The following is a 22,060-nucleotide window of genomic DNA, read 5'->3' as shown; positions in this document are numbered from 1 at the left end:
GGGGAGAACGCGACAGGCTAGGATTAACCGCGAGACGACGTGCGGGGTGTGCGATTAGCGCTAACGAAAACTGATTAGTTTCGTTAACGTAGTATCCATGCCGTTGATTGAGTGTTTAGAGGGTCAAGATCTGGAGATGGATGTGCCCTCTCGTGCTTTTAATAGTACATATTCTACATGCTTATCACCCGCGTAAACATTTGTCCCTCGTTGTTGCTTTAATGTTGAAGCTGTTGGAATTATGCCCTAGAGGCAATAATAAATATAGTTATTATTATAATTCCTGTATCAAGATAATAGTTTATTATCCATGCTATAATTGTATTGAATGAAGACTCATTTACATGTGTGGATACATAGACAAAACACCGTCCCTAGCATGCCTCTAGTTGGCTAGCCAGTTGATCAATGATAGTCAGTGTCTTCTGATTATGAACAAGGTGTTGTTGCTTGATAACTGGATCACGTCATTGGGAGAATCACGTGATGGACTAGACCCAAACTAATAGACGTAGCATGTTGATCGTGTCATTTTGTTGCTACTGTTTTCTGCGTGTCAAGTATTTATTCCTATGACCATGAGATCATATAACTCACTGACACCGGAGGAATGCTTTGTGTGTATCAAACGTCGCAACGTAACTGGGTGACTATAAAGATGCTCTACAGGTATCTCCGAAGGTGTTAGTTGAGTTAGTATGGATCAAGACTGGGATTTTTCACTCCGTGTGACGGAGAGGTATCTCGGGGCCCACTCGGTAATACAACATCACACACAAGCCTTGCAAGCAATGTAACTTAGTGTAAGTTGCGGGATCTTGTATTACGGAACGAGTAAAGAGACTTGCCGGTAAACGAGATTGAAATAGGTATGCGGATACTGATGATCGAATCTCGGGCAAGTAACATACCGAAGGACAAAGGGAATGACATACGGGATTATACGAATCCTTGGCACTGAGGTTCAAACGATAAGATCTTCGTAGAATATGTAGGATCCAATATGGGCATCCAGGTCCCGCTATTGGATATTGACCGCGGAGTCTCTCGGGTCATGTCTACATAGTTCTCGAACCCGCAGGGTCTGCACACTTAAGGTTCGACGTTGTTTTATGCGTATTTGAGTTATATGGTTGGTTACCGAATGTTGTTCGGAGTCCCGGATGAGATCACGGACGTCACGAGGGTTTCCGGAATGATCCAGAAACGAAGATTGATATATAGGATGACCTCATTTTGATTACCGGAAGGTTTTCGGAGTTACCGGGAATGTACCGGGAATGACGAATGGGTTCCGGGGGTTCACCGGGGGGGGCAACCCACCCCGGGGAAGCCCATAGGCCTTGGGGGAGACACACCAGCCCTTAGTGGGCTGGTGGGACAGCCCACAAGTGCCCTATGCGCCAAGGAGAAGAAAATCAAGAGAGAAAGAAAAAAAAGGAGGAGGTGGGAAGGAAGGGGGACTCCCTCCCACCAAACCTAGTCCAACTCGGTTTGGGGGGGAGAGTCCTCCCCCTTGGACTCGGCCGACCCCCTTGGGGCTCCTTGAGCCCCAAGGCAAGGCCCCCTCCCTCCCACCTATATATATGGAGGTTTTAGGGCTGATTTGAGACGACTTTTCAACGGCAGCCCGACCACATACCTCCACGGTTTTCCCTCTAGATCGCGTTTCTGCGGAGCTCGGGCGGAGCCCTGTTGAGACAAGGTCATCACCAACCTCCGGAGTGCTGTCACGCTGCCGAAGAACTCTTCTACCTCTCCGTCTCTCTTGCTGGATCAAGAAGGCCGAGATCATCGTCGAGCTGTACGTGTGCTGAACGCGGAGGTGCCGTCCGTTCGGTACTAGATCGTGGGACTGATCGCGGGATTGTTCGCGGGGCAGATCGAGGGACGTGAGGACGTTCCACTACATCAACCGCGTTCTCTAACGCTTCTGCTGTACGGTCTATGAGAGTACGTAGATCACTCATCCCCTCTCGTAGATGGACATCACCATGATAGGTCTTCGTGCGCGTAGGAAATTTTTTGTTTCCCTTGCGACGTTCCCCAATAGTGGCATCATGAGCTAGGTTCATGCGTAGATGTCTTCTCGAGTAGAACACAAAAGTTTTTGTGGGCGGTGATGTGCGTTTTGCTGCCCTCCTTAGTCTTTTCTTGATTCCGCGGTATTGTTGGATTGAAGCGGCTTGGACCGACATTACTCGTACGCTTACGAGAGACTGGTTTCATCGTTACGAGTAACCCCCTTTGCTCAAAGATGACTGGCAAGTGTCGGTTTCTCCAACTTTAGTTGAATCAGATTTGACTGAGGAGGTCCTTGGATGAGGTTAAATAGCAACTCATATATCTCCGTTGTGGTGTTTGCGTAAGTAAGATGCGATCCTACTAGATACCCATGGTCACCACGTAAAACATGCAACAACAAAATTAGAGGACGTCTAACTTGTTTTTGCAGGGTATGATTGTGATGTGATATGGCCAACGATGTGATGTGATATATTTGATGTATGAGATGATCATGTTGTAATAGAAATATTGACTTGCACGTCGATGGTACGGCAACCGGCAGGAGCCATAGGGTTGTCTTTATACTAACGTTTGTGCTTGCAGATGCGTTTACTATTTTGCTAGGATGTAGCTTTAGTAGTAATAGCATGAGTAGCACGACAACCCCGATGGCAACACGTGGATGGTAGATCATGGTGTGGCGCCGGTGACAAGAAGATCGTGCCGGTGCTTTGGTGATGGAGATCAAGAAGCACGTGATGATGGCCATATCATGTCACTTATGAATTGCATGTGATGTTAATCCTTGTATGCACCTTGTTTTGCTTAGAACGACGGTAGCATTATGAGGTGATCTCTCACTAAAATTTCAAGACGAAATTGTGTTCTCCCCGACTGTGCACCGTTGCTACAGTTCGTCGTTTCGAGACACCACGTGATGATCGGGTGTGATAGACTCAACGTTCACATACAACGGGTGCAAAACAGTTGCGCACGCGGAACACTCGGGTTAAGCTTGACGAGCCTAGCATGTGCAGACATGGCCTCGGAACACATGAGACCGAATGGTCGATCATGAATCATATAGATGATATGATTAGCATAGGGATGCTTACCACTGAAACTATACTCAACTCACGTGATGATCGGACTTGGGATAGTGTAAGTGGATCATGAACCACTCAAATGACTAGAGAGATGTACTTTTTGAGTGGGAGTTTAGCATATAATTTGATTAAGTTAAACTCTAATTATCTTGAACATAGTCTAAGTCCACTTTGAATTTATTTGTGTTGTAGATCATGGCTCAGGCGACAGTCATCCTGAATTTTAATACGTTCCTAGAGAAAGCTAAGTTGAAAGATGATGGAAGCAACTTTGTAGACTGGGCTCGTAATCTTAAGCTAATCTTACAAGCTGGGAAGAAGGATTATGTCCTTAGTGCTGCGCTAGGAGATGAACCACCCACTACGGCTGATCAGGATGTTTAAAACGCTTGGTTAGCACGTAAGGAGGACTACTCAATAGTTCAATGTGCAGTCTTGTATGGCTTAGAACCGGGACTTCAACGTCGCTTTGAGCGTCATGGAGCATTTGAGATGTTCCAGGAGTTGGAGTTTATCTTTCAGAAGAACGCCCGGATCGAGAGGTATGAGACCTCTGATAAATTATATGCTTGCAAGATGGAGGAAAACTCGTCTGTCAGTGAACATGTGCTCAAAATGTCTGGGTACTCAAATCATCTAGCTGAGCTGGGGATTGAACTCCCGCAAGAAGCTATCACTGACAGAATCCTTCAATCACTGCCGCCAAGCTACAAAGGCTTTGTGTTGAACTACAACATGCAAGGGATGAGCAAGTCTCCCAGCGAGTTGTTTGCGATGTTGAAAGTCGCAGAGTCTGAACTCCGTAAAGAGCATCAAATGTTGATGGTGAATAAGACCACTAGTTTCAAGAGAAACGGCAAAGGCAAGAAGGGCAATTCAAAGAAGAGCGGCAAGCCTGTTGCCAATCCGCCGAAGAAACCCAAAGCTGGACCTAAGCCTGAAACAGAGTGTTTCTATTGCAAGGGTATGGGTCACTGGAAGCGCAATTGCCCCAAGTATCTGGCAGATAAGAAGGCGGGCAAAGAAAAATCAGGTATATTTGATATACATGTTATTGATGTGTACTTAACCAGCTCTCGTAGTAGTGCGTGGGTATTCGATACCGGTTCTGTTGCTCATATTTGCAACTCGAAGCAGGAACTGCGGAATAGACGAAGGCTGGCGAAAGACGAAGTGACGATGCGCGTAGGAAATGGTTCCAAGGTTGATGCAATTGCCGTCGGCACAGTGTCACTTCAGCTACCATCGGGATTAGTGACGAACTTAAATCATTGTTATTTAGTGCCTGCGTTGAGCATGAACATTATATCTGGATCTTGTTTATTGCGAGACGGTTACTCTTTTAAGTCTGGGAATAATGGTTGTTCTATTTCTATGAGTAACATCTTTTATGGCCATGCACCGAATGTGAGAGGATTGCTCATATTGAATCTTGATAGCGATACACATATACATAACATTGAGACCAAAAGAGTTAGAGTAAACAATGATAGCGCCATATTTTTGTGGCACTGCCGCTTGGGTCATATTGGTGTAAAGCGCATGAGGAAACTCCATGCTGATGGACTTTTGGAGTCACTTGACTTTGATTCACTTGACACGTGCGAACCATGCCTCATGGGCAAGATGACTAAGACTCCGTTCTCCGGAACAATGGAGCGCGCAAGTGACTTATTGGAAATCATACATACCGATGTGTGTGGTCCAATGAGCGTGGAGGCACGTGGCGGATATCATTATTTTCTCACCTTCACTGACGATTTAAGTAGATATGGTTATGTCTACTTGATGAAGCACAAGTCTGAAACATTTGAAAAGTTCAAGCAATTTCAGAGTGAAGTGGAAAATCATCGTAACAAGAAGATCAAGTTCCTACGGTCTGATCGTAGGGGTGAATATCTGAGTTTCGAGTTTGGTGCTCACTTAAGACAATGTGGAATTGTTTCACAGTTAACACCGCCTGGAACACCACAGCGTAATGGTGTGTCCGAACATCGTAATCGTACTTTGTTAGAGATGGTGCGATCTATGATGTCTCTTACTGATTTGCCGTTATCATTTTGGGGTTATGCATTAGAAACAGCTGCATTCACTTTAAATAGGGCACCATCAAAATCCGTTGAGACGACACCATACGAACTGTGGTATGGCAAGAGGCCAAAGTTGTCGTTTCTTAAAGTTTGGGGATGTGATGCTTATGTCAAAAAGCTTCAGCCTGAAAAGCTGGAACCCAAAGCGGAAAAGTGCGTCTTCATAGGTTACCCAAAATGGACAGTTGGGTACTCCTTCTATCTCAAATCCGAGGGCAAAGTGTTTGTTGCTAAGAACGGAGCTTTTCTCGAGAAGGAGTTTCTCTCGAGAGAATTGAGTGGGAGGAAGATAGAACTTGACGAGGTTGTCGAACCTCTCATCCCTCTGGATGGTGGCGCAGGGCAAGGGGAAACCTCTGTCGTTGCGACGCCGGTTGAGGAGGAAGTTAATGATTTTGATCATGAAACTCCAGTTCAAGTTTCTGTTGAACCACGCAGGTCGACGAGATCACGTGCTGCTCCAGAGTGGTACGGTAATCCCGTCTTATCAATCATGTTGTTAGACAACAATGAACCTGCAAGTTATGAAGAAGCAATGTTGGGCCCAGATTCCAACAAATGGCTAGAAGCCATGAAGTCCGAGATAGGATCCATGTATGAGAACAAAGTGTGGACTTTGGAGATACTACCTGAGGGCCGCAAGGCTATTCAGAACAAATGGATCTTTAAGAAGAAGACGGACGCTAACGCTAATGTGACCGTTTATAAAGCTCGACTTGTGGCAAAGGGTTTTTCACAAGTTCCAGGAGTTGACTACGATGAGACTTTCTCACCCGTAGCGATGCTTAAGTCCGTCAGAATCATGTTAGCAATAGCTGCATTTTTCGATTATGAAATCTGGCAGATGGAAGTCAAAACGGCGTTCCTTAACGGTTTCCTTAAAGGAAGAATTGTATATGATGCAACCCGAAGGTTTTGTCGATCCTAAGAATGCTAACAAGGTGTGCAAGCTCCAGCGATCCATTTATGGACTGGTGCAAGCATCTCGGAGTTGGAACAAACGCTTTGATGAGGTGATCAAGGCATTTGGGTTTATACGAGTGGTTGGAGAATCTTGTATTTACAAGAAAGTGAGTGGGAGCTCTGTGGCATTTCTAATATTATATGTGGAGGACATATTACTGATTGGAAACAACGCAGAGCTTTTGGAGAGCATAAAAGGTTACTTGAATAAAAGTTTCTCTATGAAGGACCTAGGAGAAGTTGCTTACATTCTAGGCATTAAGATCTATAGGGATAGATCAAAACGCCTGATAGGACTTTCACAAAGCACATACCTTGATAAAGTTTTGAAGAGGTTCAAAATGGAACAGTCCAAGAAAGGGTTCTTGCCAGTTTTACAAGGTACGAGATTGAGTAAGACTCAGTGCCCAGCAACTGATGAAGATAAAGAGCATATGCGCTCCGTCCCCTATGCTTCAGCCATAGGTTCTATCATGTATGCGATGCTGTGCACTAGATCGGATGTTAGCCTGGCCATAAGTATGGCAGGTAGGTTCCAGAGTAATCAAGGAGTGGATCACTGGACAGCGGTCAAGAATATCCTGAAGTACCTAAAAAGGACTAAGGAGATGTTTCACGTATATGGAGGTGACGAAGAGCTCGCCGTAAAAGGTTACGTCGATGCAAGCTTTGACACAGATCCGGACGACTCTAAGTCGCAAACCGGATGCGTATTTATTCTTAATGGGGGTGCAGTAAGCTGGTGCAGTTCCAAGCAAAGCGTCGTAGCAGATTCTACATGTGAAGCGGAGTACATGGCTGCCTCGGAGGCGGCTAAGGAGGGTGTCTGGATGAAGCAGTTCATGACGGATCTTGGAGTGGTGCCAAGCGCACTGAATCCAATAACCTTGTTCTGTGACAACACGGGTGCCATTGCCTTAGCAAAGGAACCACGGTTTCACAAGAAGACCAGACACATCAAACGACGCTTCAACCTCATCCGCGACTACGTCGAGGAAGAGGACGTAAATATATGCAAAGTGCACACGGATCTGAATGTAGCAGACCCGCTGACTAAACCTCTTCCACGGCCAAAACATGATCGACACCAGAACTGTATGGGTGTTAGATTTATTACAATGTAATTCACATGGTGATGTGAGGACTAGATTATTGACTCTAGTGCAAGTGGGAGACTGTTGGAATTATGCCCTAGAGGCAATAATAAATATAGTGATTATTATAATTCCTGTATCAAGATAATAGTTTATTATCCATGCTATAATTGTATTGAATGAAGACTCATTTACATGTGTGGATACATAGACAAAACACCGTCCCTAGCATGCCTCTAGTTGGCTAGCCAGTTGATCAATGATAGTCAGTGTCTTCTGATTATGAACAAGGTGTTGTAGCTTGATAACTGGATCACGTCATTGGGAGAATCACGTGATGGACTAGACCCAAACTAATAGACGTAGCATGTTGATCGTGTCATTTTGTTTCTACTGTTTTCTGCGTGTCAAGTATTTATTCCTATGACCATGAGATCATATAACTCACTGACACCGGAGGAATGCTTTGTGTGTATCAAACATCGCAACGTAACTGGGTGACTATAAAGATGCTCTACAGGTATCTCCGAAGGTGTTAGTTGAGTTAGTATGGATCAAGACTGGGATTTGACACTCCGTGTGACGGAGAGGTATCTCGGGGCCCACTCGGTAATACAACATCACACACAAGCCTTGCAAGCAATGTAACTTAGTGTAAGTTGCGGGATCTTGTATTACGGAACGAGTAAAGAGACTTGTCGGTAAACGAGATTGAAATAGGTAAGCGGATACTGACGATCGAATCTCGGGCAAGTAACATACCGAAGGACAAAGGGAATGACATACGGGATTATACGAATCCTTGGCACTGAGGTTCAAACAATAAGATCTTTGTAGAATATGTAGGATCCAATATGGGCATCCAGGTCCCGCTATTGGATATTGACCGAGGAGTCTCTCGGGTCATGTATACATAGTTCTCGAACCCGCAGGGTCTGCACACTTAAGGTTCGACGTTGTTTTATGCGTATTTGAGTTATATGGTTGGTTACCAAATGTTGTTCGGAGTCCCGGATGAGATCACGGACGTCACGAGGGTTTCCGGAATGGTCCGGAAACGAAGATTGATATATAGGATGACCTCATTTGATTACCGGAAGGTTTTCGGAGTTACCGGGAATGTACCGGGAATGACGAATGGGTTCCGGGGGTTCACCAGGGGGGGGGGGGGCAACCCACCCCGGGGAAGCCCATAGGCCTTGGGGGAGACACACCAGCCCTTAGTGGGCTGGTGGGACAGCCCACAAGTGCCCTATGCGCCAAGGAGAAGAAAATCAAGAGAGAAAGAAAAAAAAGGAGGAGGTGGGAAGGAAGGGGGACTCCCTCCCACCAAACCTAGTCCAACTCGGTTTGGGGGGGAGAGTCCTCCCCCTTGGACTCGGCCGACCCCCTTGGGGCTCCTTGAGCCCCAAGGCAAGGCCCCCTCCCTCCCACCTATATATACGGAGGTTTTAGGGCTGATTTGAGACGACTTTTCCACGGCAGCCCGACCACATACCTCCACGGTTTTCCCTCTAGATCGCGTTTCTGCGGAGCTCGGGCGGAGCCCTGCTGAGACAAGGTCATCACCAACCTCCGGAGCGCCGTCACGCTGCCGGAGAACTCTTCTACCTCTCCGTCTCTCTTGCTGGATCAAGAAGGCCGAGATCATCGTCGAGCTGTACGTGTGCTGAACGCGGAGGTGCCGTCCGTTCGGTACTAGATCGTGGGACTGATCGCGGGATTGTTCGCGGGGCGGATCGAGGGACGTGAGGACGTTCCACTACATCAACCGCGTTCTCTAACGCTTCTGCTGTACGGTCTACGAGGGTACGTAGATCACTCATCCCCTCTCGTAGATGGACATCACCATGATAGGTCTTCATGCGCGTAGGAAATTTTTTGTTTCCCTTGCGACGTTCCCCAACTGAAGCTCCACCTATACTCTGCGTGCCTATGAATCTCCATATGTTGACATATATTACAAGCTAAAATAGGTACACACTCAAGTCACATAATGATGCAATTCATTCTCAAAGATCGTTGATTGAACTACTCCTAGCAGTCTATTTTACATGCATTTGCCAGCAGCCCTAAGGGATCAAGTCCACAACCTAAATATAGCACACAATACAAAGGTGGTTAACAAAATAAGAAGATATATTTACTTACTCAAGCTGTGAATAAAAATCTCCTCAAGAATGCAAGAAATAACATACTCGAAATTCCCAGAATGGAGCACATCATAGTTGTATGTTTACACCATTAGTACTCAGTAGCAGCCACAAATTCAACAATACCTTCCTGCAATACAACAATTGTTTACTCATGGCATCTATCTATTTGAGAAGGGTACAATTATGTCAGAACAAAAATGAGTTGAAAACTATGGATAATCTTGCATTGCAAGAGGACGCGACCTATTAGTTCCAACTAAGAAAACAGGACACAGCCTGAAATCTTTCTGCACTTGCATATAAAGACTGAAGTGTCATCTGCAGAAACTGCAAAATATTGATCAGTAAAAACTCCAAAAGGAATCTATTATGACGAACTGAAAATCACTAAAAAGATCAACACTCTCAACATATATAACCAGCGGAGGGAAACCAGCAAAATCATAATAACAGGAAGGTCGTAAGTTAAGCACAATCAAAAGAAATTTACAAGATAAAAGAGAATTATCAAAGGCTTCATCAAAATTTAAAGGTTGCAAAACTCTTTTTCCTTGAATGCGCAAGAGAATTGTGCGGCGTTCCATTAATACAGAAAATGAGAATCCACCGTACATCAAGAATTACATGAGAGTGTGTTGGGCTATATGCGACACAACCAAATCCTTAAATGGTTTCCACTTGCTCCGTGTTAGATCAGGGACTACTAAGTCTGAGTCCAACATTATTCCAAATGATGTACGTGGCCAGTTATCACTTTCTCCCATCCACTTCATAAGAAACGATCAAGATATACTACAATTCATCCATTATAGGCCAGAAGTAGAAGTTACAGTGTATATATAAATGATAAAGACATTCCTTATGCTATGAAAGAATGCATCATAATCCAACAAGAACCAGAATATGACTACACAATTAATCATAAATAAAGAATTGATTTAGGTTACAATTCAACATTTTATTTTAAGGAAATTTTTAATGTAGCAAGAACATCATATGTTGGGTAGGACTGTAGATGATTGAGAAGATCTGATATATTGTTCTTGTAGCGGTTGCATGATAAGTAGTATTGTGTACAAACAGTTCAACCTGTACTCATGCATGAGAGTTTAAAAAAGTATTACAACGCCTAAATTCTACAGTAGCTTGTTCGGTTCAGCCAACACAAGATCTCCAATAAATTATAGTGCTTACCATTCTGCAAATTTTAAGTAATGACACTTGTGTCAATCATAACAGAAGGAGGGCATGGTGGTATTACGGTGGAACCACAATGAAAGCACAGGTAGACTGCATTATAAACTGGTGGTATTATTAACTCAATACTCGATTTATTCTGTTGTATCAATGATATGTACCTACATAAATATCTTCAGTTTGTGGTGCCATTGGAATGACGGTAAAGAATTCATGAGCATCAAAAGTGGGTCTCCCATTGGAATGTATATTCTTTACTAATCATGCAAACTGTAATACCATGATATACTGATTAGCTAAATTTTAGTGTAAATTTTAGAAACCACAAATAAAATTCTATAATGGTCCCAAATAATATGAAAATAGATGCCTAGTATTAGCACGAAGCACCCCAAAAGGCCACAGCAATCAGTGCGGCGATGGCCAGCGGGATTGAAAGTTTTGGAGCAGTATTCATATACAGTCCACCAACGGTCAAAAGGAATGTAGAAAGCTCGTGAGGATACATGCCAATAATATGAAAATAGATGCCTACACTGATTGAAAGTTGTTGTTGCAGTGCTTCAAAGGATACATGCCAGGCAATGGACGAATGGGCAGATCATCCTCGAGCAGAGACTGCTCTCAGCAACATCCTGCCATGTGTGGACGGGAGTACAACTAACCGAACCTTGTACCAGAGTAAACAAGTCGTGGTGCAGCTTGTGAGGTTGGTCAATAGAGCTATATTCGCTCTTTCGAACCGAAAACAACGCCATCTGCATCCGGAGCTCATGCCTTACCTGTGTTCTCCTTATGATGACAACCTGAACGATCGTTAGTTCTTGTCTAAGGAGGTGACATTTGACAATGAAATGATAGTAAGTGTTGTTACTCTTCAGCTACTTACTTAAGATCCTGTTGGCATCTACTGATTTGATTCCACGCACAATCTTCTACTCCCTCCGTCCGGAAATACTTGTCCTACAAATGAATATAATGGATGTATCTATAACTAAAGTAAGTCTAGATACATTCATCTTTAGGACAAGTATTTCCGGACGGAGGGAGTATTATTGTTGTTGATCTGGTTCACTTCCACTTGTGTTTGGCTGCACTACTGAAACGGAGTATTCCGAATAGATTTTCTTACAACCGAACAATCTCTACTGCCTTTTAGGCATGGCAGGACTACACTTGCAACGCTCCCGACGCGGACGTGTGCTCCGGCCCAAGCACCGTGACACCGGAGATCTATAGCCAGCTCGTCACGGCAGCGAACGCGAGCTACGCGCTGCACAGCTACGCGCCCCCCATGCTCAACTTCCAGGACTGCAAGTTCGTGCACGACACATTCAGCTCCATCGCCTTGCAGTACTGCCCGCCCCTAGAGCGCGACCTCAGCCTCGTCTCCGCGGGGCTGGCGCTCCTCGCCTCGAGCCTCGTCCTGGGCCTTCTCCTGATGCTCTTTGCGGACCGCCCCCAAAGAAGGGAGGAGGTGTCCGAGTAGCCGTCAGGGTTCAGAGTCACACTCGTAGACTGCTCCCCGTGACTGACTGACAGGCAGGGGATGCATGAGTACAATTTTTTACTTCTGTTGTTACCGTAAAATTAGTAAAGCTCCGTGGTTACTGAAGTCGGTATAGTATAAGGATGGTGCTTATCAATATCTCACAATTGAATTTCGAATTAAATCAGTGACGAGGCGGCAGGGGAGAACATGTATGTGTGTACCTCGCTTGATTATCACGATCGATTCAGACAAAGGGTGTCGCCGCCGGCCTTGCAGATGATGGCCTGGGTGGAGGAGCCGACTTCTGCGGACAGCACATGCTTGATCGTCGGGGCATCGCACAGCCGGACCATCTCGGAAAGATGTAAGTAGATAGGGATTGGCAGCACTGCGGGGCGTTTTTGCTGGATTTAGCTCTCTATGTGGGGCGTGGAGGAGTAGAGGAGTCTAGACTCTGGACGCGGCCCTCCCAGAGGCACGGCTGGTCGGCGGAGCAGAGCGCGTACGGCGGTGGAGCGAGGCCCAGCGCTGGGCGCGGGTGAGGCCGAGGCAGGGCCCGTAGTGCATGTCCATGTCGAACTCCCTGGCCTTCCTCTCCGTGTTCTCCGCCTCCTCCCTCCTCCCGTCGGTGCCATCGCCATGATCTGCCACAACGGCAACAACAGATTAGAAACAATGAATACCAGATCGATCGATCGATAAGTCAATCCGCACTGGGCGTATGAATCGGCGGAGTTGGGATTGGGCATACGGCATGCATACCTGGTGCCGGGCGCGCCCCCGCCTGCTTCTGGTGGTGCTGCGCCGCCTTCCCCCCCATTGCGAGAACCGCATCCCTGCCCACGTCTAAGAGCATGAACGGCGCGTGGAGGAGCATCGCGCCATCACACAAGCCCCCGCTCACATCTGAACCGCTCCAGCATGCCAAAGGCCCCACCGGCGGGGGGCGAGAGAGCGGGGCGAGCGAAGAGCGACGGCACCGGCAGGGATTGGCGGCGGCATCGACGGGGCCGAGCGGCGGGGGCGTAGGAGCGAGCAGCGGGTGCGTGGGAGCGGTTCCGAATCGATAACATGGGGGAAGGGGGTGTTAGGAGGGTCAGGTTTCGTTATTAGCGATGGGGTTTCGTTAGCCATGATTAGTTTCGTTAACAGCTGTCGGGAACCCGATCCTAAGTCATAGGAATCCAGCCGGTAACACATCACATCCCTTTGTGGTCTCACGCACGGTTAACTCCACGGCTGCAGCCTTACCTTAGCCGGGACCGTTTGCGTCTTTTGACTCACGTATGCGATAGTGTCGCTAGCAATCCAATGTCAAAGAACCCGGATCGACATGTCTAGTCATAAACCAAAGTGGCAGTACCGCACAAGGACAGGCATACATGACCCAACAAAGCAGGTGTCGGTCATCAGCGAACGTAGACGAGTCGTAGCAAGCTACAAGGACTCCATTACGTCGCGTGACATTTCCCCAAAGGGGACAGACACAGCAGCTAAGAAGGACACATGCCGGTCAACCAATGATTCCGGAGCAGTAGCGAACTACCAAGGCTCGTTGGATCACAAAGGGGCATTTCCTTGTAAGGAGTGCTACTAAAGTTTACGACTAGGTATTCGAACACCATACATATCAAGTAAGACACACGTACGCATGGCATACCGATATGTATAGATACATCGATGGCATCACAACATAACCATAAACATACAAGCTTTATTTAAGAGGCTCGGAAGAGCCACACACATAATATTACACATTAAGGGTCTCACGACCCATAATAGCAGTCATACAAATACAAGCCAGCGGAAGAGTTATAAACTGTCTGGGTACATGGCCTGACTATACTACAGAGCCGACGTAGGGCCAGATCGTAGCTGGGACACCAGCTACTCGTCGTCGTCGATGTCTACGAAGAACCCTCCATTAGGGTCATTAGCAACCTCTGCAACATTTATTAAGCAAACATGAGTACGAAGGTACTCAGCAAGACTTTAGGAGAACTAACTACTCATGCAAGGTATCAAAAGGTATTGTGGGGTTTCATGCGGGAAGCCAGCATATGACTCGTGGCTAGACACTTACATTTTTAAATAATTTTGACAACTTGATTTCTCGCACACGAGTCCACTAACACCACAACAATACACTATCGTGGAATCATTCCGTCGCCGTACGGAAATGCCGTCCACGACACTCACGCTTATCTTGGCAATTTTATGAGTAGTCGTTGAAGTTATCTGAACAACATATGTCTCCAAGTAGTCCATATCCGCGGACGCGGCTATTCGAATAGATCATAACCCTGCAGGGGTGTACTTCGTCCCACACGCTCTCGCCACTTATCACCATGTGCACGTCATGCACCTCGGCAACCTTCAAGCGGAAGCCCAGCGAGGGAGTCGGCCACGACCGTTAACCACACTAGTACCTAGTCCAGGTTTATCGCCTATCTGAGAGTAACCCGTACGGAAGTCCGGCCGAGGTTTCCACCACGGCCTCAAACGATGTGCGCAGGGTTCCCAAGCCCACCATCCGGGTGCCACTTGGTACACCGTGCCACTGCCTACCGCATCACGGCCCACCTCTCAGGTCAGCACCATGCACGGCCTCTAGCATTACTATAAACACCAGAAACTACTTGCAACTCCTGGACCGAGTACTACGCGATTAATAGGCCGAGCGGGGTCATATTTCAGGGCCCAGCATGTGGTAGTATCTAGTCTTGGAATACATACACGGAACTCAGTTCCTAAGGACGGTTCCAATGAAACAACCCGCCATGTACTCCTACACGGCCTTTCACCGGTACCTTTACCAACTCAAGTTCAACACACCACCTTTGCTCACCAAACACGTTCCACAATTCTGTTCATCTCCCAGATGACAGACCATACACAACTCTAAGCATAGCATGCATAGCAGGATAAGGCACATCACAGCTCAAGCAACTACCAGGTATGCTAGGTTGCAAGGTTTGGCTATTTACTGTGACAAGGTTAAGTCATGCAAAGGAAGTGGGTTCACTATCGTGGCAAAAGCAGTTGAAGCATTTGATTTTAAATGCAGTAATTAGGTGCAGGAGCAAGAACATGGGAGTTATCGGAATGATCAAAGGGGTTGCTTGCCTTGTTGCTTAGAGGAGGAACGATATCCGTCAGACGGATATTTGGTGGAATCCGGGGGTGCGGAGCCTACCGAAATGAATGGCAACATTCAATAACAATCATATGCACTCAAAATGATGCATGAGCATGGCATGAGAATGCAAGGTGATAAGTTATTATTTTCAACATGTATTAGGTTTAGAGTTGATTTGAATCACATTCGAATGGCAATTCAAACGGGTATTCTCGGATACCGGTTTAATTGATTCGACCTGATGCTCAGATCAACTTGATGTTAACATGCATGAAATGTCATGTTATGGTACTAATTTGTAATTAGGACAGTGGTGATCATTGTATTCATAATGAAATTTGAATAATTTCCAAATTCCATTTAAAAAGTAATTATAAGAATTGAATTATTCCTTATTCCACAATTTAGGGTTCTTTAACTTTTTCAAACATAGTTGAAAATAGCATAATCAGAATCCTTGAATTTTTCTGATACTTTTTCATATATAAATTATTTTCATTGGACTTACAGATTAATTTCTATGATTTTTACAAGTTTTAGCAATTTCCTGAATTAGTTTTATACTGGAAATTCTATTTATTGCATCAGACTGACGTCAGCAGGTCAGCCGACCTATTCAGGTCAAACCTGACAGGGGGGGCCCACTGGTCAGCCTCTCTGGGACTAATCCCGCGCTGACCAGCCCTAATTGAGGTTTGACTTGGCCCTGGGCCCACTTCTCAGCGAGTGATTAAGTCCTGAGCTGCTGGGTTAGCTTTGCCACGTCGACCCCCACCGGAGGGTGGTCGCCGGCGACCAGGCCCGTGGCGGAGGGCTCGCCAGAGGCGACCTAAACGGCGCTGTACAACACCAAAACACACGCGGTTTGTAGCTACGGTACGCTGGCGAAGTGGCCGATCTGGCAGGGGAATCAGGGGAGGCTAGGGTCGTCGGAAGAGGTGCCGGCGACGAGCCGGAGCGGCGGCCGAAGCTCGGCCTTCTATGAGAGACGGCTCTAGGGCACGGGGAGGGCAGCTGGAGGGCTCGACACGCTCCTGGAGGCTCCAGGAGATCGAATCCTAGCTCGAACGCGTGGATCAAACATCACAGCGACGACGACGACATGACCGGCGGCGAGAAGCTCTCGACGAACATGCACGGGAGAGCGTGGGGCGAGAGGGGAAACGACGACGAGCTCACGGCGGTTCCGATGGTGCTGAAGAGGGGCTCGGGGATGCGCCGGAGGAAGCGAATCGACGGGAGAGGTCCGGCGGCCGGAGGTGGAAGACGACGGTGTTGGGGGCGATGCAGAGCTTGGGGAAGCTTCGGCTTCTGCAGAGATGACCAGGGCGACGAGGCGGAGCTAACACACTACTCGGAGGCGGGATCCCATGGCTAGAGGTGCTGCTGCTCGAGCTCGAGCTCGGCTCCAATGGCGGCAGCAAGGAGGAGGAAGAGATCCGGGAGGAGGGAGAGAGCCGATGCGGGAAATGGATAGGGGAGGCCTCAGGGGGCTTATCCCCGGCCTTGCCAGCGCGAGGCGGCGGCCAGGCAGGCGCACAGGTGCGTGGCCGCGCCGGAGGAGGCGGCGCCCACCTCCTGCTGCCTACTGGCGCGAGGGAGGGGACGAGCGAGGGAGATGGGCCGGGCCAGGCTAGGCGACAGGTAAGGGTTTTCCCATTTTTTTCTGTTTTTGTTTTTCTGTTTTGCTAACTATTGTTTTGCTAATTATTTCAGCTCCAAAACAAAAAGTAAAAACTATTTTAGACCTCCTGAAATATTGTTATAACATTCCCAACCATTTCCAAATTTTCAACATTTTTGGAAATTTATAGATTCTAATTTCAAATTTAAAACTTGAAACCAGTAGCCTTTTGCATTTATTTAAAATGCTTAAAGTGTCAAGAAAATAGTTTTCTCCAATGCTCATTTACTTTCATGATTTATCAGAAACTTTGAACATTTCTTGAGGCCATTTTGGGTTCATTGATTTGAACTAGTTTGAAATTTTCTTTAAGTGAAATAGTGGCTAGGGTTTTTGAGTTTTTCCTTTGCCACTTTGTTGTTTCTGTTGAAACTTCTTAGATGCAAATGCAAAGAAGACATGAGCACAACACTAACTTGCTTAAGGGTTAGGGATGTGACAACTCACCCCCACTCAAAAGAATCTCGTCCCGAGATTTAGAAGTCGTCGGGAATAACGCAGGGTATTCAAGTCGGAGACCATCCTCTCTTTCCCAAGTTGCCTCCTTTTCAGAATGATTTGACCATTGAACTTTAAGAAACTTGAGGTTTCAACGTCGAGTGGTACGCTCAGCTTGATCAAGAATACGCACGGGGTATTCTCGGTATGAAGGTTATCTTGTAGATCAAGCGTTTCGTGGTCCACTTCACGGATAGGATCCGAAAAGCAACGCTTGAGTTGTGAGACGTGGAAAACATCATGAACCTTGGAAAGATGTGGAGGAAGTTCCAACTGGTAGGCAACTTCTCCTCATTTGGCAAGAATGCGAAAAGGACCAATGTAACGAGGAGCCAATTTGCCCTTGATACCGAATCGATGGGTACCCTTCAAAGGTGTAACCCGAAGGTATGCCTTCTCGTCAACTTCAAAGGTCACAGCCTTATGATGACGATCATATTGGCTCTTTTGACGAGACTGGGCTGTTTTCAACTTTTCACGAATAATGCGAACCTGCTCTTCTGCATCCTGGATCATATCCGGGCCAAAGAGTTGCCTCTCTCCGGTTTCTGACCAATTAAGAGGTGTTCGACATCTTCGTCCATAGAGAACTTCAAAAGGGGCTTTGCCCAAGCTTGATTGATAACTATTGTTATAAGCGAATTCGGCGAATGGAAGGCACTTCTCCCAATTCATACCGAACGAAATAACACAAGCTCGGAGCATATCTTCTAGGATTTGATTCACTCTTTCTACTTGACCACTTGATTGGGGATGGAAAGCAGTGCTGAAAGATAAGTGAGTCCCCATGGCATTCTGAAAACTTTCCCAGAAGCGAGAAGTAAAGATACTTCCACGGTCCGAGTTAATTTCCAGGGGAACACCATGAAGAGACATTATTCGATAGATATATAACTATGCTAGCTGGCTAGCTGTTATACTCTCACGAACAGGAAGAAAATGAGCCACTTTGGAAAGACGGTCAATGACCACAAAGATAGCATTATTTCCTTTCTTGGTCTTGGGAAATCCGGTAATGAAATCCATGCTAACTTTATCCCATTTCCATTCAGGAATAGCTAAAGGTTGAAGGGTGCCAGCAGGCCTTTGATGTTCTGCCTTAACTCGACGACAAACGTCGCAGTTAGCAACGAACTCGGCAGTTTCTCTCTTCATCCTAATCCACCAGAACCTCTGGCGTAGGTCCTGATACATCTTAGTACTACCGGGATGAATGGTGAGAGGAGAATCATGAGCCTCCTTAAGGATTAACTGCCTTAGATGTGGGTTCTTAGGAACCACTAAACGATTCTGGAAGAACACAACACCTCGATCGTTCATGGAAAATTCTTTAGCGTTTCCGCTAAAAATATTCTCCTTGATCCGTGATATACCCTTGTCACGCTTTTGGCCAGCTATAATTTGATCCTTAAGAGTAGGCTTTGCCACCAGGGTAGAAAGGAATCCTTGGGGAACAATATGAAGATTCAACTTCCGAAAGTCCTCATGGAGATGTGGTTGACCTTGTTGTAGCATCAAATTGTTACAATAAGATTTATGACTTAGCGCATCGGCCATAACATTGGCCTTCCCCGGGGTGTAAGTTATCCCTAAGTCGTAATCCGAGATCAACTCAACCCACCGTCTTTGCCTGAGATTCAAATCCGGCTGGGTGAAAATATATTTCAGACTTTCGTGATCAGTGAATATTTCGCAACGATTACCCAGAAGGTAATGTCGCCAGGTTTTTAGTGCATGGACCACAGCTGCAAGCTCAAGGTCATGTGTGGGACAATTTTCCTCATGTGGACGCAACTTTTGAGATGCGTATGCGATCACATGACGATCTTGCATGAGAATGCAACCCAATCCTTGTCGCGAGGCGTCGCAATAGATAACAAAGTCCTTAGAAAAATCTGGTGATAGCAACACAGGTGCGGAAGTCAGGCGTCTTTTCAGTTCCTGAAAACTATGCTCGCACTGTGGTGTCCACTCGAACTTTTTATCTTTCTTGAGGAGTTCAGTTAGAGGCTTTGCAACCTTGGAGAAATTCTCGACGAAGCGGCGACAATAGCTCGCTAAACCAAGAAAACTCCTAACTTGCTTAACCGATTCAGGTTGAGTCCAATCAAGGACAGCTTGAACTCTCTCGGGATTGACAGCAATACCCTTACCAGAGATTACGTGGCCTAGATAGGTCACTTCTGGTAACCAGAATTCACATTTTGAAAATTTGGCATAAAGGCGATGCTCTCGAAGTTTCATCAATACCAGCCTTAGATGCTCGGCATGTTGTTGTTCATTCTTCGAGTAGATGAGAATATCATCGAGGTATAGCACGAGGAATTTATCCAAATACTCCATGAAGATTGAATTCATCAGCCGAGAGAAGGTGGCTGGGGCATTGGTTAAACCGAAGGACATAACGGTGTACTCATATTGGCCATAACGAGTAACAAAAGCCGTTTTTGGAATGTCCCCGTTCTTAATCTTGATTTGATGGTATCCCAACCTCAAATCCATTTTGGAGAAGACTGAGGATCCAGCGAGCTGATCGTACAGATCGTTGATCCTGGGGAGCGGATACTTGTTCTTAATGGTGACCAGATTAACTGGTCGGTAATCTACAACCATCCGATCCGTTCCGTCTTTCTTCTTGACGAAGAGGACGGGACAAGCCCAAGGAGAAGAGCTAGGACGAATGAAACCTTTGTTCAAGGCCTCATCTAGTTGCTTTTTAAGTTCGGCTAGCTCCAGGGGTGCCATCTTATATGGTCTTCTGGCTATTGGGACAGTTCACGGAACAAGATCTATTCCAAACTCTACATCTCTGTCACGTGGGATTCGTGGCAGTTCCTCTGGAAAAACATCCGGGAAGTCACGGACTACCGGAATGTCTTCAAGTTCCGGAAGAGGGTTGGCATTTAGGGAATAGAGCTAGCATTTGGCAACTCGAGTAGAGACATTTACTATCTCACCCGAGGAATGGGTAAGCTGGACATTTCTAGAGTGAGTATCAATCTTGGCATAGTGAGCTGACATCCAGTCCATGCCCAAGATGATATTAATATCCGAAGATTTCAATGCTATCAATGAGGCTAGAAAAACTAGCCTGTCTACTAGAATTTCATTGTCATAGGTTATCCTAGAGGTTTGCCATTTACTACCAGGGGTTTGGACAACCAATGGGATTGGCATATCACAAAATGACATGTTATGCAACTGTGCATAACTTTCTGAAATGAAGGAATGAGAAGACCCAGTGTCAAAGAGAACGGACGCTGGGTGATGATTAACAAGAAGCGTACCCAGCATGACGTCGGGATCCTCTGCAGCTTCTTCTGCTGACACATAGTTCACACGGCCACGTGCAGGAGTTGGCTTCACATAATAAGCTTTGCCCGACTTGGCCTGCCCGACGGACTTTCCGGGTTGCTTGGCACCCACATTCTGAGGACACTCACGGGAATAGTGCCCTGGTTCTCCACACTTGTAGCATATCACCTGGTTGGTACGTGGTGCAGCATTGCTAGCTGGACCACCATAAGCTTTTGCTGGAGGGTTGGCCTGCTTCGTCTGAGGCGCCACGTAGGATGGCCTCGGAGTGTATCTTGGCGGCGGAGAACTGTTTGGAACCCACAGCCTGCATTTTGGAAACGCGGAACCAGAAGATGAGCCAAAGTCACGGGAGTGCTTCCTTGTGGCTTCGAAGTCAGTATGACCAGTCTTCGCACTGATCGCCTTGTTGACCAGGGCTTGAAAGCTTGCACACTCATGGAGGCGCAGGTCACGACGGAGCTCAGGGCTCAGACCCTTACGAAATCTTGCTTGCTTCTTGGCGTCAGTAGACACCTCCTCTGTTGCAAAGCGGCGAGGTTACCGAACTCGCGGCTATAGGCATCCACAAACAACTTGCCCTAAGTGAAGGCACAGAACTCCTCTCTCTTTCTATCCATCAGGCCCTCTGGAATATGGTGCAGACGGAAAGCTGCACTGAAGTCTGCCCATGTGGCCACTGGTTCAGCGGGACGCATAGCTTCAAAATTCTCCCACCACAGATTGGCGGGTCCTTCCAGGAAATACGCCGCAAAGGTCACCTTGTCGGCCTCAGACACATTCGCAGAGCGAATCTTGCGTGAGATGCTGCACAGTCAGTCATCAGCGTCGAGGGGATCGACGGAATGATGAAACTTTGGAGGATTCAGCTTCACAAAGTCATTGAGGGACAGTGCAGCATTCCTAGGCTGTCGAGCCGTATTCTGCTCAATACGCTCTAGCAGTCGGTTGGTCTCCCTTTTATTTCTTTTTGCCTCAAGCATCACTTCTACCAGAGAAGGTGGGTGAGGCAGGTCTTCCTGCGACGCTTGACTACCCTCACCTTGCTCATGAGCAGGGGCACGGTTCAACGTGGTGAACACCATCCTGACAAACAAACTCATAGCTTAGACCAATATCATATCAATACTAGCTATGGATTAAGAATGTACTGAACACACGGAATGCGGAAATGAATATCCGAACAGCATGGTAACAGGCAACTGCTATATATACACCATGGTTCATACACACCCTTACATAGTTCAGTACAACCTTAACCGAAGAGCAAACTACTGAAATTGTGGAACTACTCATCAGAGGCTTACAAGCTTCCTATA

At 46.6% G+C, this 22,060-nt stretch overlaps 1 pseudogene; it reads right to left on the bottom strand.

Moving 5' to 3' along the window:
- Positions 1–12,523: 12,523 nt before the first annotated feature.
- On the bottom strand, positions 12,524–12,982 carry LOC123408338 (annotated as a pseudogene).
- Positions 12,983–22,060: the final 9,078 nt, after the last annotated feature.

Source organism: Hordeum vulgare, chromosome 7H (assembly GCF_904849725.1).
Source record: "Hordeum vulgare subsp. vulgare chromosome 7H, MorexV3_pseudomolecules_assembly, whole genome shotgun sequence".
Classification (NCBI taxonomy): domain Eukaryota; kingdom Viridiplantae; phylum Streptophyta; class Magnoliopsida; order Poales; family Poaceae; genus Hordeum; species Hordeum vulgare.
Note: the sequence above shows the minus strand (reverse complement) of the source record. Positions and strands in the feature narration are given on the sequence as shown.